Genomic DNA, 17,153 nt, shown 5'->3' with positions numbered 1-17,153 from the left:
ACCAACTCAGCAGAGTAACACACCACCAACTTAGCAGAGTAACCCACCACCAACTCGGCAGAGGAACACACCACCAACTCAGCAAAGTAATGCACCACCAACTCAGCAGAGTAACACACCACCAGCTCAGCAGAGTAACACACAACCAACTCAGCAGAGTACCATACCACCAGCTCAGCAGAGTAACGCACCACCAGCTCAGCAGAGTAACACACCACCAACTCAGCAGAGTAACATACCACCAGCTCAGCAGAGTAACACACAACCAACTCAGCAGAGTAACATACCACCAACTCAGCAGAGTAACACACAACCAACTCAGCAGAGTAACATACCACCAACTTAGCAGAGTAACACACCACCAGCTCAGCAGAGTAACTCACCACCAACTTAGCAGAGTAACATACCACCAGCTCAGCAGAGTAACACACCACCAACTCAGCAGAGTAACACACCACCAACTCAGCAGAGTAACACACCACCAACTCAGCAGAGTAACACACCACCAACTCAGCAGAGTAACGCACCACCAACTCGGCAGAGTAACACACCACCAACTCAGCAGAGTAACACACCACCAACTCGGCAGAGTAACACACCACCAACTCAGCAGAGTAACACACCACCAACTCAGCAGAGTAACACACCACCAACTCAGCAGAGTAACACACCACCAATAATAAAACGCACCACCAAGTAGGTAGAGTTACAAACCACCAGTTCAACAGAGTAACGCACCACCAACTCAGCAAAGTAACGCACCACCAACTCGACAGAGTAACACACCACCAACTCAGCAAAGTAACGAAATACCGACTCAGCAGAGTAACACACCACCAACTCAGCAGAGGAACACACCACCAACTCAGCAGAGGAACACACCACCAACTCAGCAGAGTAACGCACCACCAACTCGGCAGAGTAACGCACCACCAACTCGGCAGAGTAACTCACCACCAACTCAGCAGAGTAACGCACCACCAACTCAGCAGAGTAATGCACCACCAACTCGACAGAGTAACGCACCACCAACTCGACAGAGTAACACACCACCAACTCAGCAAAGTAACGAAATACCGACTCAGCAGAGTAACACACCACCAACTCAGCAGAGTAACACACCACCAACTCAGCAGAGTAACACACCACCAACTCAGCAGAGTAACACACCACCAACTCAGCAGAGTAACACACCACCAACTCAGCAGAGTAACACACCACCAACTCAGCAGAGTAACACACCACCAACTCAGCAGAGTAACACACCACCAACTTAGCAGAGTAACTCACCACCAACTCAGCAGAGTAACATACCACCAACTCAGCAGAGTAACACACCACCAACTCAGCAGAGTAACACACCACCAACTTAGCAGAGTAACTCACCACCAACTCAGCAAAGTAATGCACCACCAGCTCAATAGAGTAACGCACAAATCTTCTTTCTCAACTCCCAAAGGAGGAATTTCTTGTTTAGTTCGAAATTGTGGACCTTTTATCTACCTGTGCGCACGTGAATGGCCGTTGCGCGGCCTCTCTGCATAAAACGTTTTCTGACTGACTGCATTGGAACAGACACAAACATTTTACAGCTAGCTCAATGAAGATCTTGGACACAAACATTTTACAGCTAGGCTAATGAAGATCTTAGACACAAACGTTTTACAGATAGCTCAATGAAGGTCTTAGACACAACCATTTTACAGATAGCTCACTGAAGGTTTAAGACAATCATTTTACAGCTAAGTCAATGAAGGTCTTTGGCACAAACCTTTCACAGCTGCCTCAGTGAAGATCTCGGTCTTGTTCCAGGATGTTCCCTAGATAGTCTTTTTCACTTTCCGAAGAAATTCGATATTTCTATCGATTTTGATTTTACTTGGACTGAGCGAGAAGAGAGCGGTTTGATCTTTTAACTCACTCAGTACGGCCAGTCCTCTCTTCTCCTCTACACAGACCCCTCGGATGTCCAGTGGGTGTCTCAATGACCCAACCTTTAGCTTCCGTCGTCAGAATTGTGGTTTTTTTTTTTGTCAACATTCACCTCTTCAGTATAAGAGCCTTCCGCTTGCACTATTTTGATGATGGTAATTGGGGTGAAGCGCTGTTAACGTCGTCCCTTTCGCCGTTCGTATGGAGAGAGTTAAATATTGTTTTGACCGTGAGGGGTTCTCTTCAAATGATATGAAAAACGTACGGGTAATCAGCCCTGAAATAGCAATTTTGCGATTGGATGGGCTATAAACAACACAATTTTGATGCCATTTGAATTTCTAACCTGCCCTCTTTACAGCAAAACTTACAATTCTTGCGCAGTGGCACTGAAAACGGCACTGAAAAAGACAATGAAAGCGCTGTACTGGCACTGAAAACGACAATGAAAACGCTGTACTGGCACTGAAAACGGCACTGAAAACGCTGTACTGGCACTGAAAACGACAATGAAAGCTCAGAAAACGACAATGAAAGCGCTGTATTGGCACTGTAAACGAAAGTGAAAGCGCTGTACTGGCACTGAAAACGTCAATGAAAGCGCTGTACTGGCACTGAAAAAGACAATGAAAGCGCTGTACTGGCACTGAAAACGACAATGAAAACGCTGTACTGGCACTGAAAACGGCACTGAAAACGCTGTACTGGCACTGAAAACAATGAAAATGCTGTACTGGCACTGAAAACGACAATGAAAGCGCTGTACTGGCACTTAAAACAGCATTGGAAACACTGTACTGGCACTGAAAACGTCAATGAAAACGCTGTACTGGCACTGAAAACGACAATGAAAACGCTGTACTGGCACTGAAAACGCTGTACTGGCACTGAAAACGACAATGAAAACGCTGTACTGGCACTGAAAACGCTGTACTGGCACTGAAAACGACAATGAAAGCGCTGTACTGGCACTGAAAACGCTGTACTGGCACTGAAAACGACAATGAAAACGGCACTGAAAACAATTAAAGCGCTGTACTGGCACTGAAAACGACAATGAAAGCTCAGAAAACGACAATGAAAGCGCTGTACTGGCACTGAAAACGGCACTGAAAACGCTGTCCTGGCATTGAAAACGACAATGAAAGCGCTCTACTGTCACTGAAAACGTCAATGAAAACTCAGAAAACGACAATGAAAGCGCTGTACTGGCATTCAAAACGACAATGAAAACGCTGTACTGGCACTGAAAACGGCACTGAAAACGCTGTACTGGCACTGAAAACGACAATGAAAGCGCAGAAAACGACAATGAAAACGCTGTTCTGGCACTGAAAACGTCAATGAAAGCGCTCTACTGGCACTGAAAATGACAATGAAAACGCTGTTCTGGCACTGAAAACGACAATGAAAACGCTGTACTGGCACTGAAAACGACAAAACGCGACTCCGCACCCTTTGCTATACTGGGCTGTGTATAACACTCAATTGGTTTGTCTGACCTTCCCAACGTCCTAAACAGTCATGTCCACTGACTGATATTCGGCATACTGGATCAGGCCTTGTCAGGATTCGGGCAAATTTGAAACAGAATCCCGTTGCTTGATTCAATCAAAAGGGTGTTACATTTACGGCAGATGACATTATGAAAAATATTAACAGTCATTGTATCTGCGTTAGCATTTAGCAGAAGCAGCTGTCCACCGTTCTTTGTGTACTTTGGCTTTTATAGAAGACTCAAATTTAAAATGGACCTGAAGCAAAATGTTAGAATATGTCAATCATAGCCATGAGGATTGCAGAAATCGAGGCTAGTGTTGGCAAGTTTTGTTTTGCTTCGTTTCGGTGTGTGTGTGTGTGTGTGTGTGTGTGTGTGTGTGTGCGTGCGTGCGTGCGTGCGTGTGTGTGTGAAGGGGGGGGGTGCGTGTCCTGATCTCAAAATGGTCAATACTTCTTTCATATTATTTCAAATCACTGTCTGCTCTTGCAGCTCTTGTTTGACCGCCCTATTCATCTGACGGTCAGCCCCACCGAATGAGAGGAGACCATAGCATCGTTCTTGTTTTGACTCCTGGCCACGTTAACGTCACATGGAATCAAGGCACTGACCAACTGGCCAGGAATGTCATGAAGAAGAACCATGAAGAACTGGAATCATCTCCGAGTGCACAGACTGTGAACCCAAAAGTAGGAGTCGTCTTGATTTAAAGAATTTTGCTACACCCTCGTCATACATCACAACATAGCACAGCACGACACGACGCAACACAGCACAACATAGCACAGCACTGTACCGCAGCATTTGAAATCCCGTTCATGCAATGCTGTTTTACTTTGGTAATAGTAGGCTAACCCCATAGCTACTTTGACTATCCATTGTAACAAGGCAAAAATGTGTCTGCAACACATACCACCATCATTGATGTCCCTACGTTGTGCTTATTGTTGCTCGCATATTATGTACTATACTGTTCTGTTTTTCTTCTTTTTTTTCTTGAATGAAATGTTGATCAAATGAAACTGTGGTTTACCCTATCTTACCCCTTCCACCGTCTCGAAATGCAAAGAGACCATGCATGGGGTGATGATAGTGTGGACAAGGACATACACTGAGCTTCAGGATTGTGGACTGGTCTAGAACAGAACAGAAAAGGTCAGAAAAGATTATAATACAATACAATACAATACAATACAATGTTACCAAACATCTTTTAGTATGACATAACGTATAACGTATTGCAAAGTAATGAGATACGACATTATATAGATATGATACAACATTAATTTTGATGTGTATAATGATGTAATGTGGATTAGTGGCCCTGTGAATATTGCATCCGTCTTTTCAGGACACAAGAACCTCGTTTAGGACCTCAAGTTCGAATCACACATGAGCCATATCATTTTCAAAAAAAGAAAGAAAACAACCCCCGCTCTTCATCCAGCAGGTGCCAACGGGGATTCAAACCACAGAACACAGAGATCAGGGGTTAGAATGGAAGTCCAACAGTTCCAAGCGCTCAGCAATCGCTAGCATCCCATCTGGCTCGCCTATGTTGCTGGGAAGGAATAAGACTTGGTGACGGGGAAAGAGACAATGCTCTGCTGTCTGTTCCAACAGCTGGGCCTGTTGATGTTCTCTGTCTCTCTGTCTCTGTCTCTGTCTCTCTCCCACCCTCTCTCTCTCTCAGCATCTATCTCTTCCTCACACTCATGCTCAAACATCAAAAGATGCAGAAACCTGGCATCCATGTTTGGGTGTTGAGGAAATAAATCTGAAATCAATAAATCATTTTCTTTATGCAATACACGCGCTGCGCTGCTCTGCTCGTTACAGCCGTTCCAGTTCCAGAATTAAGGTGGAAAGGAAAGGTCCCTGGCTGCAGTTCGCTTTGATTCGCTGTGCAGACTCTCCATCTTGCTGCTGTTTGTTTTTAGTTTTGTTTCTGTCTTCTCCATAGAGCTTTCTTTTCTTTCGTGTATCTTGTCACAGTTAATTATGTACAGTTCTTTTTTAGGTCATGGTCCGAGTTTCGTCAAGCATAAAGAAAGAAAGAAAAAAAAGAGAAAAAAAAGAGAGAGAGAGCGAGAGACGCAATGACATTTCATTGAAGAAACTTACATGTTCATTTCAAGCTCCACTCCTCACAGATAATTTGGACCAAAGAATAGAAAATTGGATTCTAGATGCATTCACGCGTATTTGTGTGTGTGTGTGTGTGTGTGTGTGTGTGTGTGTGTGTGTGTGTGTGTGTGTGACAGAGAGAGAGAGAGAGAGAGAGAGAGAGAGAGAGAGAGAAGGGAAAGGGGAAAGAAGATCAAAAATAAAGAAATGAAAGAAGGAATAAAAACATGCGAATGGAAGGAAAACGCGAAAACCATAAGAACGAAACGCTAATTTCCTGAACTTGTGCAAGAAACAAGATGTACACGAAGTACACTTCTTCTTCTTCTGCGTTCGTGGGCTGCAACTCGTATGTACACGAGTGGGCTTTTACGTGCATGACCGTTTTTACCCCGCCATGTAGGCAGTCATACTCCGCTTTCGGTGGGGAGGGGATTTGGGGGGTGTATGCTGGGTATGTTCTTGTTTCCATAACCCATCGAACGCTGACATGGATTACAGGATCTTTAACGTGCGTATTTGATCTTCTGCTTGCGCATACACACGAAAGGGGTTCAGGCACTGGCAGGTCTGCACATTATGTTGACCTGGGAGATCGGAAAAATCTCCATCCTTTACCCACCAGGCGCCGTCACCGAGATTCGAACCCGGGACCCTCAGATTGAAAATCCAACGCTTTAACCACTCGGCTATTGCGCCCGTCATGTACACGAAGTACACAAAACATATCCCAAAATTATGGGAGATTTTGCATCCTTTTTTTTAATTTTTTTTTTTTTTTTACTATTTCCTCATCTTTTCACTTTCTAACTTCTATTGAAGGTCTTTATTTAAACATGTTTAAGGCAATGGAGTGGTTTACGAAGTCGAGGGTAATAATGATGATGTTGTCGAGATCCATTTTGGTTTTGGAATGAACGACAGGCTCGCATTCCACACTTTCATCAATACCATTTTTATCCCGACCTCAGTTTCAGTTTCAGTTTCTCAAGGAGGCGTCACTGCATTCAGACAAAACCATATACGCAACACCACATTTGCTAGGCAGATGCCTGACCAGCAGCATAACCCAACGTGCTTAGTCAGGCCTTGAGTGCATCCATAATTACCAGTGTGGATTTCTTCGACAGAATTTTGCCAGAGGTCAACACTCCTGCTGCCATGGGTTCTTTTCCAGGGCGCCAAGGGCCTCGGTTTGCATGCTTACATATCTATGTACCTATCAGAGTGGAATTTTTTTTTCTAACTGTAAAAAGGAGTGGGAATGAAGATAGGAGGAAGCAGGGGTAGGGTAGTAGAATGGTACGTAGGATCGCAGGTAGAGGACAGAGGACAACACTCTCGTTGCCATGGGTTCTTTGACAGTGTGCCAAGTGCGTGCTGCACACACGACCTTGATTTATCGTCTTATCCGAATGACTTGACGCTCAGTTAGATTTTCTAGTCAAACTTGGGAGAAAGGCCGAGAGCGGGATTCGAACCCCGACCCTTACGGACTCTGTATTGGCAGATGAGCTTCTTAACCATTCAGCAACCTTCCCGCTTGTTCCTCCCACCTTCATCCTTGTTCCAGTTCACACGGCCCAACCTCAGTCAGACCCGAGAGGTGCAGACACCTGCAGCATAGTGTTAGTCCCGTCAGGGGAGATCATTGCGTATCAAAGATGTGTCCGTGAAGTGGGTGAGTCTCAGTTGTAGGGTTACCTCGTCTTCTGAGCACACCCAGTTCTCGATATGAACCGATGACGGTCGGGACGGAAAACCTCACCAGCGTTATATCTGGGCAACGGAACCACGGCGGGTGTGTATGCAACAAGACCCGTTTTCCATCACTCCTCCCCGTTCATCGCTGAAGTCTCACCTCCTCAGTTCATCGCTGAATTGTCACCCCTTCAGTTCATCGCTTCCCCAGTGGGCGAACATCTGACCCACAACCAACATCACTTTGGAAAGGACAATGTAGGACAGAGGGACATGATGTGTGGAGATAATATTATGGGTGGACATAGGGGAAGGGGGTGTAGGAGGGGGGGAACATAGTGGAAGGGAGAGTAGGACAGGGAAAGGCTGAGAGTAAGATAGGGTTGAAGGGAAAGCAGGACTAGAACGAGATGGGGGAATGGGAAGGGAGGGAGAGTGGACAGGAGGGGGGGGAGGAGAGGGGGGTAGAGTAGGACGGGGGGAGATAGCGGGAAGGGAGAGGGTGATCACAATCAATAATTCTACTGTATTCTTTGGAGGAAAATTTGTGGTCTTTTTTTCTTTCTTTCTGTGGTGAAGCGTCTGCAGGTGATTATATCAAATACTGCATGGGGTAGGAGGCTCAGCAGTGGAGGTGGTAGCCAGACTGAGGGTAGCGGGAGTTGGAACATGTAAGAGGGTGGTAATAGGAAGCGGGAGGGGGGAGTAAGGGGATAGGAGAGTAGAGCTGAGCTGGGAAATGGGTGGAAGAGAGAGTAGGATGGGGGTGGATGGGGGGGGGGGGGAGAAAGTAGGACAGGGAGGAGATGGGGTAAGAGAGAATAGGACAGGTGGTAAATAGGGAAAGAGAGAGTAGGAAATAGGAGGAGAAGGAGAGACAGTGTTGGGGGGCGGGAGACTAGGACAGGTGGGGTGGTAGGGGGAAGGGAGAATAGGACAGGTGGTAAGATAGGGAAAGAGAGAGTAGGAAATAGGGGAGAAGGAGAGACAGTGTTGGGGGGCGGGGGTGGGGGAGATTAGGACAGGTGGGGTGGTAGGGGGAAGGGAGAATAGGACAGGGGGGGGGGGAGAAAAGTGGATGAGTAGAACATGGCGGGGAAATGAGTAGGTGGGGGAAATGGGGGGAGGGACAGCATGACAAGGGGGGTGTGATGGGTGGGAGGGGATCACACCCAATCATTCTGTTCCATTCTTTGGAGAAAAATATGTGGTCTTTTGTCTTCCTTTTTCGTGAAGCATCTGCAGGGGATTAGGTCAAATAGAGGGTTACTGCAGGGGCCAGGATGTCGAGTAGTGGAGGGGGGGGGGGGGGTCACCAGACTGAGGGTAACGGGAGTTGGAGCGTGTAAGAGGTAGATGGGATGGGAAATGGGGGGTGGGGAGGATTGGCATGGAGGGAGATAGGGAGGGAGGGTGAGTAGGAAAGTGTGTGGGTGTGATCCCCGCAGAGATCGCCCTAACTCATAGCTAAATGTTGCCAGCGCCACCCAACCAAATTAAAATACTCATAATGTGAAGGTGTATCCACTGAAAGCAATCTTAAGCGTGTGGGAGGGGGGGTGGGAGGTATGTGGGAGGGAGTGGGAGGTATGTGGGTGGGTGTGGGAGGTATGTGGGAGTGTGGGAGGTATGTGGGTGGTGTGGAGGTATGTGGGATGTGTAGGATGGGTGTGGGAGGGGGGTTGGACGGGGGTGGGAGGTATGTGGGAGGTGTGGGAGGGGGGTCGGATGGGGGTGGGAGGGGTGTGGGAGAGGTGTGGGAGGGGGGTTGGAGGTGTGGGAGGGGGGTGGGAGGTATGTGGGAGGGGTGTGGGAAGGGGGGTAGGAGGTATGTGGGAGGGGGGTGGCAGGGGGGTGGGAGGTATGTGGGAGCGGTGTGGCAGGTGTGGGGGAGGGGGGTAGGAGGTATGTGGAATGGGTGTGGGAGGGGTGTGGCGGGGGAGGGAGGGGGGGAGGTATGTTGGAGGGGTGTGGCAGGTGGGGAGGTATGTGGGAGGTGTGGGAGGGGTGTGGGAGAGGGGTAGGAGGTATGTGAGAGAGGTGTGGGAGGGGTGTGCCAGGGGGGGTGGGAGGGGTTTGGGAGGTATGTGGGAGGGGTGTGGGAGGGGTGTGGGAGGTATTTGGGAGGGGTGTGGGAGGTGTGGGTGTGGGAGGGATGTGGGAAGTGAGAGGTGTGGGAGGGGGGTGGGAGGGGTGTGGGAGGTGCGGGAGGTATGTGGGAAGGGTGTGGGAGGTGTGGGAGGGGTGTGGGAGGTATGTGGGAGGGGTGTGCCAGGTGTGTGGGAGGGGTGTGGGAGGTGTGGGAGGTATGGGAGGGGTGTGGGAGGTGTGTGAGAGGTATGTGGGAGGGGGGTGGGAGGGGGGTGGGAGGGGTGTGAGAGGGGGAGTGGGTGTAACGTATTATACGAAAGTACGAATAAGTAACTAACACTAAAAGGAAACCAGCTCTCGTATCCAATGGCGACGAACAGTTCTGGACATGGCACCCGCTGCCAAGAACGTCACATGGTGTCAGAAAAAATTCAGACGTTTTCTGAATGACAGAATCCATGATTAGCCCACAAGCAGTGACAAACATGAATTTTGAGCCTCCCACCATTGACTGGGATGCATCAGATCTTTACCAAGAGTTTACTCGATTTAGAGACCATGTAGGTTTCATTTTTGATGGACCTAACGGACAAACAAAAGGCTGGCTGGATCGGCACCTGTTTTGTGAAAATCTTTGCAGACGATACAAAGATCTATGAGGAAGTAGATTCTGATGTTGGTAGATTGAAATTACAAGTTAGTATTGATAATTTAGTACACTGGACTGATAGATGGCAAATTAAATTTAATAGCAATAAATGTAAAGTTTTACACGTAGGCAGAAATAATCCACATTATAAGTATTATATGGATGGTACGGACTTGCAGGAGACTTCATCGGAGAGAGATCTTGGAGTCATTGTTGACTCTGGTCTCTCTTTTGATGTTCATGTTAATGAAACCATTTAAAAAGCCAATAGATTGACCGGAATGTTAGCTGGAAATATACAGTGTAAAAGTAAAGACATAATGGTGCCATTATTTAAGTCATTAGTCAGGCCAGTCTTAGAATATGGGAATGTTGTTTGGAATACGGGTTTAGTGAAACACATAGACAGTATTGAAAATGTTCAACGAAGATTTACTAAAAGAATCATTGGCCTTGCTGATATGGACTATGAAAGTAGGTTGCAAGCACTTAAGTTACCTAGTTTAGAATATAGAAGACTGCGTGGTGATTTAATAGAGATGTATAAAATGACACATGGATTATATGACAGCAGAACTATAAACTCTTTGTTTACATTGAATGAGAACAGTGCCACAAGAGGCCATTCCTACAAACTATTAAAAGTTTCAGTTAAAACTTCCAGATTTGCACATTTCTTTTCTAACAGAGTAACAAATGTTTGGAATAATTTGTCACAAGACGTTGTTTCCGCAGGAACAGTGAATACATTAAAAAAAATTATCTTGATATTCATTTAAAAAAATTTTAAATACAAAACTCATTTACATATTTATTGATTTTTCAAGCATTGCGCACTCAATGTTGAAAAATGCACCAGACATATGTGGGGACTCTCTTTTTCTTCCCCACTTCAAGCTGGCAAAAGGCCTTGTCAGGCCTGCACGCCTTGATATTGATATTGATATTGATAACAGAAATTTACCGCACGCTTCAATGAACTGAAGGTGAAAAAGACGACCCAGAAAAAGTTTTGGACAAAATTGAATCGTATGCCCGCCCCAGAAAAAAAAACAACAAGCGTGTTGCCAGACACAAGCTCAAACAAAGGCGTCAAGAACAAAGTGAGCCATTCGATAATTTCGTCAAGGATCTTCGTCTGATTATGATGGACTGTGATTATGTAGACAATGACGACATTATGGTAGATTGCATCATCGATGGAGCATTTGACAAATGTCTTCAAGGAAAACTCCTTGAAAAGGAAGAGGCATTAACTCTGAGTAAAGCCATTGACATTGGACAACAATTTGAACTCTCTCGGAAACAACTCTGCATCGTTAGAGATGAGCCTGAAGTAGATCTAGATCTAGCAGTGAACGGCGCCAGGCAAAGTAAACAAGAATACACTTTCACTCCAGATAACACAAAGCCAACTGTCAGCGCCGTTTCAAAGAAAAAATCCAAACAAGGAACACATAGATCTATACCAACAGAGAACTTACAGCCTTGCTTTCGTTGTGGCGGAGAAACAAAACACCTTAGAACAAAAGGTCAGTGTCCAGCAATAGGAACATCGTGTGCACATTGCAAGAAGCTAAACCACTGGAGGAAAGTGTGCAGAAGACGGAATGTACGCTCCTTTGCTTCAAACTCGGAATCGGAACCAGAAGTTCTCACGATCTATTCAACAAAAGCAAAGAGGCTGATAAATGGAACCAGATCGTGTCCATCCACGGAAAAAACATCAAGTTCAAAATTGACACAGGAGCAAGATGCAACAGGCTCACAGTCAAACACTTTCAGAAAATTTCTCATTGCAGCGAAATATACTCCTCAGACAAGGTTCTACGTACCTACTCAAACCACAGCATCAAACCAATTGGTACAGTAAACTTACCAATGCAGTACTATGAAAAAAACGTCAAAACCCAGTTTGAGGTCATCAATATTGATCAGGAGAATGTAATCTCTGGTGAAACTGCAGAACGTCTTGGCCTAATTGCCCGTCTTTCCACTGTAGAGCCTACTGTTGAGAACTACGTCCCATCAGGCTTTGATGAGTTTACTGAGCTGCAGAGCACTACTGGAACACCGGCTGCCAGGAGAGTACAGCATTAAACTGAAACCAGGCCTGAAAGGAGTGGTCCACCCACCACATCGTCAACCGGCAGCTTTGCGTGAGAAAGTCATAGAAAAACTCTATGAAATGGAAAGAGATGGCCACATCGCAAAAGTGGAAGAACCCACTGAATGGGTCAGTTCAATGACTGTTTCTCCCCGTAATGACAAAGTCCGCATCTGTATTGATCCCCGAGACTTGAATGAGGCCATTCAGCGAGAACATTATCCCATGCGAACCGTTGAAGAAATCATATCTGACATTCCTGATGCAAAAGTGTTTTCCAAACTGGATGCAAAAAGCGGTTTCTTACAAATAAAATTGGATGACGACCTTCAACACACAGATCGGCAGATTTCGGTGGCTGCGCCTTCCATTCAGCATCTCTTGTGCACCAGAAGTTTTTCAACGAATTATGGATCAAATGCTGGAAGGCATTGAAGGTGCATATACAATAATAGATGACATTCTGGTCGCTGACCGTGACATTGAACACCATGACGGTATCCTGAAACAAGTTGTGGAAAGGGCCACAAGCTACAATCTGAAGCTGAACCCTGAAAAACTGCACATCCGTCAACCCAGCATTTCATACGTTGGCCACCTTCTCACCGCTGAAGGACTGAAGCCAGACCCAGCAAATGTGAAAGCTGTGAAAGACATGCCAGCCCCTGAGAACAAAGATGATGTCAGACGATTTCTAGGCTTCGTCACATACCTCGGCAAATTCATTCCAAACCTGAGCGAAGAAAACACTCCTCTGCGAGATCTTCTGAAAGAAGACGTACTATTCGACTGGCAGCAAAAGCACCAACAAGCCTTTGAAAGACTCAAGAATCTCTGCTGCAGTCCTCCAGTTCTGAAATTCTATGACGTGAAAACTCCTGTGAAATCCACTGTGATGCCAGTCAAAACGGATTAGGAGCAGTACTCATCCAGAATGGAAAGCCAGTGGCATACAGCTCACGATCAATGACTGAGACAGAAAAACGGTACGCACAAATTGAGAAGGAAATGCTGTCCATTGTCCATGCTTGTAAGAAATTCCATTGCTACATCTTTGGAAAAGAAGTCACAATCTACAACGACCACAAGCCACTTGAACAGATCTTTAGAAAGCCACTGCTGTCGGCACCAATGCGTTTACAACGTATACTACTTCATCTCCAATGGTACAGTCTACAAGTCAAGTACAGGAAAGGCAGTGAAATGCAACTGGCTGACACCCTTTCTCGCGCATACCTGCCTGAACAAGTGACAGAAATATCACACATAGAGGCAGACAACACCCATCACCAAAGAAAAATATGCTGAACTCCAACAGTACACGCAGCAAGAACTTAGTCAGCTCCAAGTCCTGATCCTCCATGGCTGGCCAGACAAACGAAGTGATGTTCCTGTGTTGAGTCGACCATTCTGGGACTCGAGAGACCAACTAGCGATCTCAGATGGCATCATCATGAAAGGGTCAAGAATTGTCATACCCCCTAGTCTCCAGAAAGACATGCTTGCTCTGATCCATGAGTCGCACCTTGGGATCGTGAAATGCAAACAACGAGCCAGAGAAGTGATGTACTGGCCATCCATGAATGCAGAGATTGAGAACAAAATCAAGAATTGCAGCAAGTGTGCTGCGTTTCAGAGAAAACTGTCAGCTGAACCACTTCTGCCTACCTCAGTTCCTGACCTTCCATATGCTGAAGTTGGCACTGATATCTTTGATTTTGAAGGAAAAAACTATCTTCTGACAGTGGACTACTATTCAAAGTTCATTGAAGTAGGCGAACTTTGAAGCACGAACACTGGATCAGTTATTGAAACACTGTTGTGGGAGGTATGTGGGAAGTATGTGGGAGGTAGATATGTGGGAGGTATGTGGGAAATGTGGGAGGTATGGGGGTGGTGTGGGAGGTATGGGGGTGGAAGGAGTGGAAGTGAGGGAGAGGTGAGGGTGACAAGTTATTGTCCAGTTGACTGAAAAGAGAGCCTGAAAGAAAGAGGAAAAAACAAAAACAAAACAAACAAACAAAAATTGGAAACAATGCAAACAACACTCATGTCACTGTCATCAAACTTTTGAATTTATTGTTGCAAAATCTTTTCCAATAATCAAGAGAAAAAAAGGAGTTTGAGACTGGTAGACAGTCTGACTGACACACTGATGTATTCATGATATAATCTGTGCATGTGTGTCTTTGTGTGTGTGTGTGTGTGTGTGTGTGTGATCCAGTTCAGAGACAGTTTGAAATACCTGGCAAGAATAGGCCAACCTGAAAAAAATGAAATGGGACAGTTCATAGTATAGCGGCAATATTTGTTTATGTGTAAGCACAAGAATGCAGACTTTGTCAAAATAACCTTCTTGCTTTTCTTCTTCCCGCTTCCTGTACCAGCCTATTGTCAGTGCAAATTCACCGACATTAAATGAACACACTTTCTGGCACAGACTCCCAGAGTATAATGTAAATCAACAATCTTCAGCCATTTTCTGTCACTCTGTTTTTTTCTGTTTCAGGTTAACACTTTTCTCAAAAAGTTTCTACTCAGAACTGATCACCATTTACCCGTTCCAAACAAACACTATAACAGCCTGAGAATAATACATGTTGTGACTCTGATACAGATGGTAATGAATATATGTTCAGTGTTTCTGTGAGAGACAGAGGGAGAGAGAAAGCATGTGTTTGTATGTGAGCATGCACAAGTGCATGTGTGTGTGTGTGCATGCTGGAGGGACTTAGGTGTTGTTTCTGTACATGTGGATGGCTCATGTTTGATCCATTGTCCTTTGTTTGCCCTTAATGTATGTCTTTAATGTATCTGACCTGTTCTTCAGTGTCTTTGTTCTATCTTTAATACCTTTGCTTTTGATTTGAATGTAAAAGCATATTGTGCTAACAGTTTGTTTCAAAACAATATCACTTCTGACAGTCACAATCGAAGAAACAAATCTTTAAAGCGTGGTCAAGCTAAAGAGACTATCGAACAAAAGAAGAACAGACACAAAAATGCCCGTTCTTCCTGTTCTCATATTGGTATGATTCAGAAAATGATTTTTTTAAACTAATCTTGAAATATTTCTAAAGCACAGTCATTAGATTTAAAACAAAATGTGTGTCAAAAATTAAGTACAAATATAGTAAAAGCCATTTGTAAGGATATATAAAGAAATAACATATATACCAACATGTGCATCACAAAAAAACATAACAAAGCTAGTTCAATGAAATTTCTACTTTTTAAACATCTAAAACTGTCTGAAAAGAAGAAAAGGCCACAAAACCAGTTAAGCCATATCCAAAATGAATACATCAGAATCCAAACCATGCACACACCAAGGAAAGTATGGTCATCCACAAACACATACAACACAAAGGGAGGATTGTGTTCAACTCTCCAGCACATATGCACCAGCTAGTGTGCACAAATTTAAATGAGAACCAGTGATAGATTGGACTCGTCATACGTATAACATTTCCTCTGGACTGTGGTAACTGGATGTGTGGCCGTGATCATCAGTTCATTCATCAGTGTGCAGCTTCTCCAAAGATTCACTTGGCGAACTGACAGAACATTGAGCATAGACATTACTGAAGAATAAAACAAGTTAACAAAGATTCTGGACACAAAACATAACTTATACCAGAGAATATAAGGACACATTGTTAAACGCCAGTACCTACATAGTACATGGCTCATGCAGGTTAGGTGTTTTGTAAGTGCAAAACCATGCTTCGATGGGAGTGAACATGGGATGAATACAATCCAGATCCAAATCACTGACACCTGAGCATGAGACAAGGATGACAAAGCCAAAAGAGAGAAAGAGGCTGGTATGTTTCACCGTGTAGTTGTGCAGTTCTGTTTCTAAATCCACCGCTAATCACATGGGGGTGAGGGGGGGGGGGGGGGGGTCTTTGAAGTCAAAGCCTGGAAGAATAAACTAAATGTTCATCTGCCATGACTGCTTGTGATTAATGAACAATATAATTTCATTTTATCATAATTTGCCCTGAGACAATTATGCTGATTTGAGAAAATTTGATTTTATCATAATGCACCCAAGATTACTGTACTGATTAAACAGATATTAATTTTATCATATAATGCACAAGATAATTATGCTGATTTAATAGAATTTCATCTACCATAATATGCCCAAAATAATTATGCTAAATTGATAAAATTTTGTTTTATCATGCTGTGTCCAAGATAATTATGTAATTTGTGATTTTTGTTTGTTCCATGATGATATATGTACAGCTTGGACTTCCCAAGTTTTCAAAGGGTGTAAAAGTTATTGTCAATGTTGTCAGATTCAGCAAAGTTTTTTAGCTTTGTTACAAACTGGATGATTTCAGTAAAATCTTGCGGTTTAAATCATTTTACAGTGGTTATAATTTCTTGCTGTCATGTACATACATAGTTTCTGTATACTAGATTTCTGACTTATTTCCTTTGGGTGACAGGATTACAGCATCTTTGATGTTTGAATTGTGCGTGTGAGAGGAAGGGGTGGAGGCAGAGAGAGAGAGAGAGAGAGAGAGTACATTCCCGCTTGCACTGAAGTGACAACTTGTGTAACTTGGATCCATCACGAGTATCCCATTCCCATGGACTCTTGCTGGAAGCAAAGTTTTGGCCATCAGTTAAGCAAGTAGTAACTGTCAATTTTGTGCTGTTGCATATCAGCAAACCATAATTATTTCCATTCTAAGTAACAGCAGAGGCATCGCTGCGTATGGAAAAATCGATATACGCCACACCACATCTGCTAGGCAGATGCCTGACCAGCAGTGTAACCCAGCACGCTTAGTCAAGCCTCGAGGGGAAAAAAAGAAGAAAATAAAGTGCATAAACAAATAAATGGATACATCATTAAATTAATGAATGAATAAATAATCTCACAGCAGGGATTAATGAATAAATAATCTCACAGCAGGGATTATATAAAATTTTAAAAAATCAAGGGGAATAAAAATTTCACACCAATAAGTAAATATATCCATGCAGACAGAGAAAAAAACATGTAAAAATCAGTTGGTTGGTGCCAG

At 44.4% G+C, this 17,153-nt stretch overlaps 1 protein-coding gene across 1 annotated transcript in view; it reads right to left on the bottom strand.

Annotated features, from left to right (window-relative positions):
* Nucleotides 1-14,174: 14,174 nt before the first annotated feature.
* The window catches only part of LOC143282828 (baculoviral IAP repeat-containing protein 7-B-like), a 19,472-nt gene continuing 16,493 nt past the window's right edge, over nt 14,175-17,153 (bottom strand). Inside the window, exon 5 of the mRNA XM_076588636.1 lies at nt 14,175-17,153. This exon is cut by the window's right edge and continues 10,015 nt beyond it. The gene's annotated coding sequence lies outside the window, so the exon portion shown is untranslated.

The sequence above is a fragment of the Babylonia areolata genome, chromosome 6 (assembly GCF_041734735.1).
Source record: "Babylonia areolata isolate BAREFJ2019XMU chromosome 6, ASM4173473v1, whole genome shotgun sequence".
Classification (NCBI taxonomy): Eukaryota; Metazoa; Mollusca; class Gastropoda; order Neogastropoda; family Buccinidae; genus Babylonia; species Babylonia areolata.
The sequence above is the reverse complement of the archived record's forward strand: the minus strand, read 5'-3'. Positions and strand labels throughout refer to the sequence as shown.